We start from the raw sequence: 9,166 nt of genomic DNA, 5'->3' as shown, positions 1-9,166 counted from the left end.
TTGGATAAAGGTGCTTCCAGAGCCAGGAATAAAGATGGCTATGATGGGCTTGGGATCTCCTTGCTAACTGTGGTGACCTGTACTCCTGTGCAGGGCTGTGTCTTTGACGTTATGCCCGGAGTCTGCTGTCATAAGTGGTTAGAGAACTCAGAGGATCATTAAAGTGTTACTAAACCCACAACAGTAAAAACACATGCAGCATGGACTGCAGTAAACAAACACCAGCTCAGGTGTAGCACAGGAGGTTTTCACGTCTCTGGTTACAGAACTCCTCAGCCCCAAAAGACCACCAGAAGGGGCTCCCCACCTTGTTGGTGCATTTAGCAACCTAAGATGCAGGACTGCGCCTGGGAGAGGCTGAACCCAGACGGACTCGGCAGGTAGGGAGTTATCGCATCATGGTCTTACAGGTGTATATCTTGAGGACAAAAAGGAGAATGGGGAGCTTTCTCTCAGTCAGACTTTTATAGATATACACAGGTCCTGTGGGTAGATATAGGAGTGGAGCTATAGCACATGTATGCTGCCATGTTGGTGTCAGGAAAAGTATTTTCCCTAACAAATTAAGTCTAGACCATGTTGCAAAAATGAATACACCCCAATGAAAGTCTTAGGAGCAAAGCTAAATTTTAGACCCTAAAACCCTAATTAACAAGAATTCAACTACAGTGGAGTCTAATTATTCATTAAACAGGTGTCCAGCAGACAGTTGATTGTAAAAAGGGCATTACTTAACAAAGAAAACCCCTTCCCATTTCATGCTGTCAGCAGTGGTACCACATAGAAAATAAATGTTGCAAGGCCAGAGAAAGAATATGATTTATTAACACAAGAAAGGTGACGGCTACAAGAAGATCAGCAAAGCTTTACTTAGAATAGTAAAAGTGATACAAAAAATTTAACAAAGATGGAACTGCAACCATCTTACAGAGACGTCCAGACCGTCCACAGAAGTTAACACCTTGCAAGTTCACTGCCATTAGCTAAAGAAGTAGAAAGCCAAACTGGGGTGATTGTTTTACATGACACAATATGGTGTACACTGCAGAGCAATGACATGCATGGGTGTTGTCCACGAAGGAAGCCTCTCCTAAAGCCCATGCACAAAAAGCCCGTCTAGAATTTGCCAGGGCCCATGCTGAAAAAGAAGAAGACTACTGGGACTCTGTACTTTGGAGTGATGAGACCAAAATAAATGTTTTTGGAACTGATGGCTTCAAAACAGTATGGCATTGCAAAGGTGAGGAGTACAAGAAAAATGCATGGTGCCTACAGTGAAACATGGTGGTGGCAGTGTCGTGTGTGTGTGTATATGTGTGTGTATATATATATATATATATATATACATACACACACACACACTTATCCCTGCTACAAGAACGTTGAGAGATTACTGGGTAATTCCTGCTGGTACTGAAGCAATAGAAAGGACCTTCTCTCATCTATTGGATAGAGATTTTATTTCGGTTACTTCCAAGAGTGTGTCAGTTTGCTGTAGGCCTAATTTACACTGGCTGCCTTTACATGCATTTTACAATGAAAGCAAGCATGCATCATACAAAAAAAGGATAAGTTCACCTTTTGATAAAAAAAAAATAAATGCACATTTTTTGCAGGTAAAAAAATGTGCATTTAATATTTTTGGTTGCAGAAGCCTGTAAAGTATTGCACCAGTGATCAGCAGATCACTGATGCCATGCAGGTCTTCTGCAGACCTGTCAGTATATCTGCTTTCCCACACGGGATACTTTAAATTTAAAGTTTAAATGATAAGTTCACCTTTGGAACATGTTTCATGTTCCACCTGTTTTTATCTGTCCGATTTGAAACCCGTGCGGCTGTGCGGGGCTCTGCCCACACAGCCTTGTCATTCATTCACAGAATTCCATGAATGAATAAACTGCAAGTCCTGACAGCCTTAGCTGTCGGCTTGTAGTTGTGAATTAACTACCACGGTGCTGTGGAGTGCCATGGTAGTTCATTCAAGCTTCTTGTCAGAGTATCTAATTGCTCGTACATCCTGTAAAGCAAGCAAATATTCTGACAGGTCTGCAGGAGACCTGCATGGCATCACTGATCTACTGATTGCTTTTGCAATGCTTTCCAGGTTCCTGCAGACAAAAATAATAAATGCACATTTTTATACCTGCAAAAATCCAAAAGGTGAACTTATCCTTTAAGTCCAGTTAGGTTTTGTGTAACTGTTCTCTTATTTTACTATTTTCCTAAAAAAAAAAAAAAAAAAAAAATGAAAAAACAAAAAACAAAAATATTGTTTCATTACTACAGTGTAAACGTTTTTACATTCCTTTTTGGAAAGTGAATACAAGTCAGGTCACATTTGGTATGATCTTGAACAAAATTTACAAGCTATAATTTAGTTAAATGTGAAAACAGGTTCAGCTGATATAAAGTGTAATAAATATATATATATAAAAAAAAAAGAAAATTCTACGCCCAACGTGGGGCTCGAACCCACGACCCTGAGATTAAGAGTCTCATGCTCTACCGACTGAGCTAGCCGGGCTGATGAATGTTGCTGTTTTCATAATTTCCTGTGGGTGTGCACTGCAGTCTAAGCATTGTAAAGTTAACACTGAAGCTGTTCTTGGTTCACAGAAGAGTTATCTGTATAGAGCATTGGTGGTTCAGTGGTAGAATTCTCGCCTGCCACGCGGGAGGCCCGGGTTCGATTCCCGGCCAATGCATCTGTGTTTTTTTTTTCTTCTCTTTATAGATTTTTTTTGGATAATTTTTATATTTATTTATTAAAACAACTATCAATTAAATTAAAGAAACCCTGTATTTTTCTATAAATTTAATATACTCACTTTTAGCCATAAGTACTATTCTAGTGCTAAGCAGGACTTTTAGAGACGAGTACAGTGAGCACGAGACCATTACAGAAATGCCTACAGCAGAAGTTTAACCCTTCTTAGGCTAAACAAAACCTAATAGTGGAGTCTTCGAAGCTGACTGTCAACAGAAATTTTTTATGATCATGTCTCTGTTGCCTAGTAAAATCTTCTTTGGATCAAATGATTGTGCTGTCCATGGCCATCCTACTGATGAAAACAAAAGAAGGACAATGCTCTAACTACAAGGCAGAATTAGTGTACTGTAAAAAAGCATTTTCTAACAGTTAAAGTGGTTCTAAAGGCTCAAGGTTTTTACCTTCATTCTATGCATTAAAGGGAAAAAACCTTTAGTGTGCTGCAATGCCCCTAGCCCCCTCAATACTTACCTGAACATCATCACGTTCCAGCGACGTGAATAACAGCCTTGGCTGTCCCAGCTCTCTGCCTCCTCATTGACTGATACAACAAATGGGATCAATTGGTTCCCACTGCTGTCAACCACAGCATTTCAGCCAATGAGGAGAGAGAGGGGGCGGGGCCAAGCCTCTGTTCCGTGTGTGTGAATGGACACACAGAGCAGGTGGTACCCCCATAGCAAGCTGCTTGCTGTGGGGGCACCTGACAGACAGGAGGAGTCAGGAGAGCCTGCAGGGGACCAGAGAAGAGGAGGACCACTGCACACAGAAGATAAGTATAGATATGTCTGTTATTTTGCAAAAAAAAAAGAACCTTTAGAATCGCTTTGTCTCTTCCTAATGAACATTTAGTAAGGGTGGGGTTACATGGGCAGCATAATTTAACCACTCCTGGATGCTGCCACTCAGCTTTTTACAAGAAAGTTGATGCCACAACAAAGAGAGTGCACTACAGAATGCATTCTTATGCACAGTGCAATTGTATTCAGCTGTAAAAGTGAGATTCAGCTCCCTATTGACAACTTCCTTAATAGAAATCTGTGTCACCCAAGTAAAGTGTAGTACTACCCCAAAGGAGCCGCTTGGTAATTTGGATTCTTTGTTCTGTGCTTTGACTCCAAAACATCCTCAGCCCCTATGGCACACCTGGTTGAGTGAAAGTTACTGAATGTACTTGTAGGAACACGTGTTTTCCGCCTGTCCTCCAACATCTGTGTTATAATCCTTTTTGGTATGCCAGTTTAAATTTCCTGGCTAAAGGCTACAGAATCTATTTACAGCTATCTTCAGTGTCACATCAAAAAAGCAGAGCTTACAGCAGGCATGCATTCAAGCATCAACTGCTTCCTTGTCTGGCCGCTTGGCTACTCCTCTCTACAGGCTCTGGCCTGTGTGTGTGTCCTGGCCTGCAGATCTGGCGGACACCATCTGCCAGTCACTTGTCAGGAGGAGGAGCTTTCCGAGGGAGGGGCAGGCCACCCTAGGCCATTCAGTGATCCCAGGGGTGTGGCGGATAAAAAAGGGGAGGGGTTGGTTATGTCAGTTGGTGGTCGAGCGGAGCAGGTCTAGCTGGCAAGTGAATCAGACAGAAGCCCTTAGTCAGGAGAAGGAAAATCCCGCCCACATCACACCGCGGCATCTGCCAATGAGAGTAGGATACTGGACACCCTCTCAACCCATCCAACAGCAGCCTCTCATGGTAGCGGATTGGATCCATTCCCATGTATACAGCTGAGACCTTTAAATGGCATTGTGTCACTTCTGCTGGGGGGGGCAGGGAGATTAACTCATGAATCAGCAAAACAGCAATAAACAGTGCATATGAGCATTAACTCGTAGGGACGCAATTCGTAGGGACTTCGCCACTGCGCAGACACCCACCCCACTTAGCACTCCTCACACAATAACCCCCTCAACACTTTGCTCCCTTGACCTCACTACCACCGAAGAGGTCACTAAGATTTTCTCAGAAACCCGCCTCACCACCTGCCCCCTGGACCCTGTCCCCTCAAAACTGCTGCGGTCCCCCTCTTCCATCCTATGCTCCCTCACTCACATCTTCAATCTTTCCCTCTCCACTGGTACCTTCCCCTCCCCTCTAAAGCACGTGCACATCACTCCCATACTTATGAAATCCTCCCTGGACCCTACCGACCTGAACAACTTAAGACCCATTTCCCTACTGCCATTTACCTCTAAACTCCTAGAACGCTTAGTCTACAATCGCCTGAGCTCCCATCTCACCGACAACAACTTTCTCGACCCTTTACAGTCCGGCTTCCGCCCCCTACACTGCACCGAAACTGCCCTACTCAACCTCACCAATGACCTACTAACCACCAAAACCAATGGCTACTATACTATACTCCTACTACTTGACCTCTCTGCGGCTTTTGACACGGTTGACCACCCCTTCCTCCTCAAAAAACTGCACTCTTTTGGCCTCAGAGACTCCGCTCTTTCCTGGTTCTCCTCTTATATATCACAGCGCTCCTTCAGTGCTACCTATAACGCTGCCACCTCCCCTTCACTCCCTCTCTCTGTTGGGGTCCCTCAAGGTTCTGTCCTCGGACCTCTCCTCTTCTCCATCTACACCTCCTCCCTTGGCCAATTGATAAACTTCCATGGCTTCAACTACCATCTCTATGCCGACGACACACAAATCTATCTCTCTACCCCTCACCTCACCCCCTCAGTCTCCAATCGCATCACCAGCCTACTAAGTGACATATCGGACTGGATGTCACTCCACTTCCTCAAACTCAACCTTTCCAAAACTGAGCTCTTAGTATTCCTCCCAGCCTGTGCCCCCCCCGCCTTCTCCATCAAGATCAACAACACTATCATCAGTCCCACCCCTCATACCAGCGTACGAGGTGTAATCCTAGACTCCAATCTGTCCTTTCAGCCCCAGGTCCAATCGCTGACAAACTCATGTAGACTTCACTTCCGCAACATCTCCAAGATACGCCCGTTCCTAACCTCGGAAACCACTAAGCAACTCATTCACTCCCTTATTATATCACGCCTCGACTACTGTAACTCCCTCCTCACTGGCCTACCTCATCGCAAGCTATCCCCATTCCAGTCCATCATGAATGCTGCTGCCAGACTCATTCACCTAACTAACCGCTCTGTATCTGCCACCCCTCTCTGCCAATCCCTCCACTGGCTCCCAATTGCCCAACGGATAAAATTCAAAACACTAACACTGACGTACAAAGCCGTTCATAACACTGCCCCTAATTACATCACCGACCTTGTCTCTAAATACCACCCAAACTGTACTCTCCGCTCCTCGCAAGACGTTCTATTCTCTAGCTCCCTTGTCTCCTCCTCCCATGCCCGTCTCCAGGATTTCTCAAGCGCTTCACCCATCCTCTGGAACTCCCTACCCCAATCTATCAGGCTATCGCCTACTCTGCTCACTGTTAGGCGCACTCTGAAATTCCATCTCTTCAGGGAAGCCTACCCCGACCCCAGCTAATACTGGAATCCTTTACTCTTCCTACCACTCCATCCCCCACAGCTAATTACCTCTTGTACCACTATCCCCTCCCTCCTAGATTGTAAGCTCCAAGGAGCAGGGCCCTCCTATCCCTCTTGTATTGAACTGTATTGTTACTGTACTGTCTCCCTCCATAATGTAAAGCGCTGAGCAAACTGTCGGCGCTATATACAGTAAGTCCTGTATAATAATAATAATAACAACTGCTATGTGAATAATAATGCTATGACTAGTCTAGAGTGCACTCTAGGAGAATGGCTATGATATGGTGCAATGTCCCCTGAAATGTTTCTCTTAGCATGGGCAATAAGTAAAGGTCTTTGTATAGCAACTGTAAAGAGGCAGTCTTTAGTCCTAACTCTTCAGCCGGATAGTGATGGGGTCCAATTGTACTGCTGATGCACATTAGAATAGTCCCAGTTAAGCCTGGAGGTAGCAATAAGGTTACTAGTTGGTTTTGTGGTCAGGTCCTAAAGGGCTCAGTCTCTCCAGCAGCAGATAGTAAATCTCCACAGCAGCAGATCACCAGTGTCAGCACGTTTACAGCTTAACATCCTGTCACACACAGAAATTAGGACACTCTCTGTTCTGCACCCAGGTGACTTTGTCTGTCCGCACACCTGAACTCAGCATTCCAGATTGAGCTCATGCTGCCGCTATGCAGCAGTGATGGTGCAAGCTGGACAGCTATGTGCACTCTCCATTCTTCCTCATAGCAAAAGGAAGCTGTGTCCTGTACATCTGAGAAAATGCAGTTATTTCCCGCCCTCCAGGAAATGCAGTTCAAAAGCTCTTGATTAAAGTAGATTATCTCTCCTCTGGAAAAGAGTTTCCACATTGCAGTGCTGCCTGACTCAATCTATTGAACTCTTCCTGCTCAGCAGCTCCCTCCTCTTGCTGATATACAGTATCTCACAGAAGTGAGTACACCCCTCACATTTTTGTAAATATTTTTTTTATATCTTTTCATGTGACAACACGTGAGTGAGTGTACAGCACTCAATACACAGCCATTAATATCTAAACCGCTGGCAACAAAAGTGAGTACACCCTTATGTGAAAATGTCCAAATTGGGCCAAATTAGCCATATTCCCTCCCCGGTTTCATGTGACTCGTTAGTGTTACAAGGTCTCAGGTGTGAATGGGGAGCAGGTGTGTTAAATTTGATATCGCGCTCACTCTCTCATACTGGTCACTGGAAGTTCAACATGGCACCTCATGGCAAAGAACTCTCGGAGGATCTAAAAAAAGAAATGTTGCTCTACATAAAGATGGCCTAGGCAATAAGAAGATTGCCAAGACCCTGAAACTGAGCTGCAGCACGGTGGCCAAGACCATACAGCGGTTTAACAGGACAGGTTCCATTCAGAACAGGCCTCGCCATGGTCAACCAAAGTAGTTGAGTGCACTTGCTCAGCGTCTTAGCCAGAGGTTGTCTTTGGGAAATAGATGTGTGAATGCTGCCAGCATTGCTGCAGAGGTTGAAGGGGTGGGGGGGTCATTCTGTCAGTGCTCAGACCATACACCGCACACTGCATCAGATTGGTCTGCATGGCTGTCATCCAGAAGGAAGCCTCTTCTAAAGATGATGCACAAGAAAGCCTGCAAACAGTTTGCTGAAGACAAGCAGAGGAAGGACATGGATTACTGGAACCATGTCCTGTGTTCTGATGAGACCAAGATAAACTTATTTGGTTCAGATGGTGTCAAGCGTGTGTGGTGGGAACCAGGTGTGGAGTACAAAGACAAGTGTGTCTTGCCTACAGTCAAGCATGGTGGTGGGAGTGTCATGGTTTTGGGCTGCATGAGTGCTGCTGGCACTGGGGAGCTACAGTTCATTGAGGGAACCATGAATGCCAAGATGTACTATGACATACTGAAGCAGAGCATGATCCCCTCCCTTCAGAGACTGGGCCGCAGGTCAATATTCCAACATAACGACCCCAAGCACACCTCCACGATGACCACTGCTTGCTAAAGAAGCTGAGGGTAAATGTCATGGATTGGCCAAGCATTTCTCCAGACCTAAACCCTATTGAGTATCTGTGGGGCATCCTCAAATGGAAGGTGGAGGAGAGCAAGGTCTCTAACATCCACCAACTCTGTGATGTCATCATGGAGGAGTGGAAGAGGACTCCATTGGCAACCTGTGAAGCTCTGGTGAAAATAATGGTGACCACACAAAATATTGACACTTTGGGCCCAATTTGGACATTTTCACTTAGGGGTGTACTCACTTTTGTTGCCAGCGGTTTAGACATTAATGGCTGTGTGTTGAGTTATTTTGAGGGGACAGCAAATGTACACGGTTATACAAGCTGTACACTCACTACGTCACATTGTAGCAAAGTGTCATTTCTTCAGTGTTGTCACATGAAAAGATATACTGTATTTTTCGCTCCATAAGACGCACCTGACCATAAGATGCACCTAGGTTTTAGAGGAGGAAAACAAGAAAAAAAATATTCTGAACCAATGACTGCAAACATAGTACAGGAAATGACCAGAGACTGTGGATGTACTACAGGAGATGACCAGAGACTGCAGACATAGTACAGGAGATGACCAGAGACTGTGGACATAGTACGGGAGATGACCGGAGACTACGGACATAGTACAGGAGATGACTGGAGACTGCGGACATAGTACAGGAGATGACCGGAGACTGCTGACATACTACAGGAGATGACCGGAGACTGTGGACACAGTACAGGAGATGACCAGAAACTGCGGACATAGTACAGGAGATGACCAGAGACTGCGGACATAGTACAGGAGATGACCAGAGACACCAGACACAGTACAGGAGATGACCAGAGACTGCGGACACAGTACAGGAGATGACCAGAGACTGCGGACACAGTACAGGAGATAACCAGAGAGT

General features: G+C 45.1%; 2 non-coding genes across 2 annotated transcripts; one reads left to right on the top strand and one right to left on the bottom strand.

Annotated features, from left to right (window-relative positions):
• Positions 1-2,454: 2,454 nt before the first annotated feature.
• TRNAK-CUU (transfer RNA lysine (anticodon CUU)) lies at positions 2,455-2,527 on the bottom strand. The gene has a single exon. It is a non-coding gene; the product is annotated as a tRNA-Lys (tRNA).
• Positions 2,528-2,637: 110 nt separating this feature from the next.
• On the top strand, positions 2,638-2,708 carry TRNAG-GCC (transfer RNA glycine (anticodon GCC)). Its single transcript has one exon. It is a non-coding gene; the product is annotated as a tRNA-Gly (tRNA).
• Positions 2,709-9,166: the final 6,458 nt, after the last annotated feature.

The sequence above is a fragment of the Staurois parvus genome, unplaced genomic scaffold, assembly GCF_062004578.1.
Source record: "Staurois parvus isolate SC_StPar_1 unplaced genomic scaffold, SC_StPar_1.0 ptg000116l, whole genome shotgun sequence".
In the NCBI taxonomy this organism is placed as follows: domain Eukaryota; kingdom Metazoa; phylum Chordata; class Amphibia; order Anura; family Ranidae; genus Staurois; species Staurois parvus.
The sequence above is the reverse complement of the archived record's forward strand: the minus strand, read 5'-3'. Positions and strand labels throughout refer to the sequence as shown.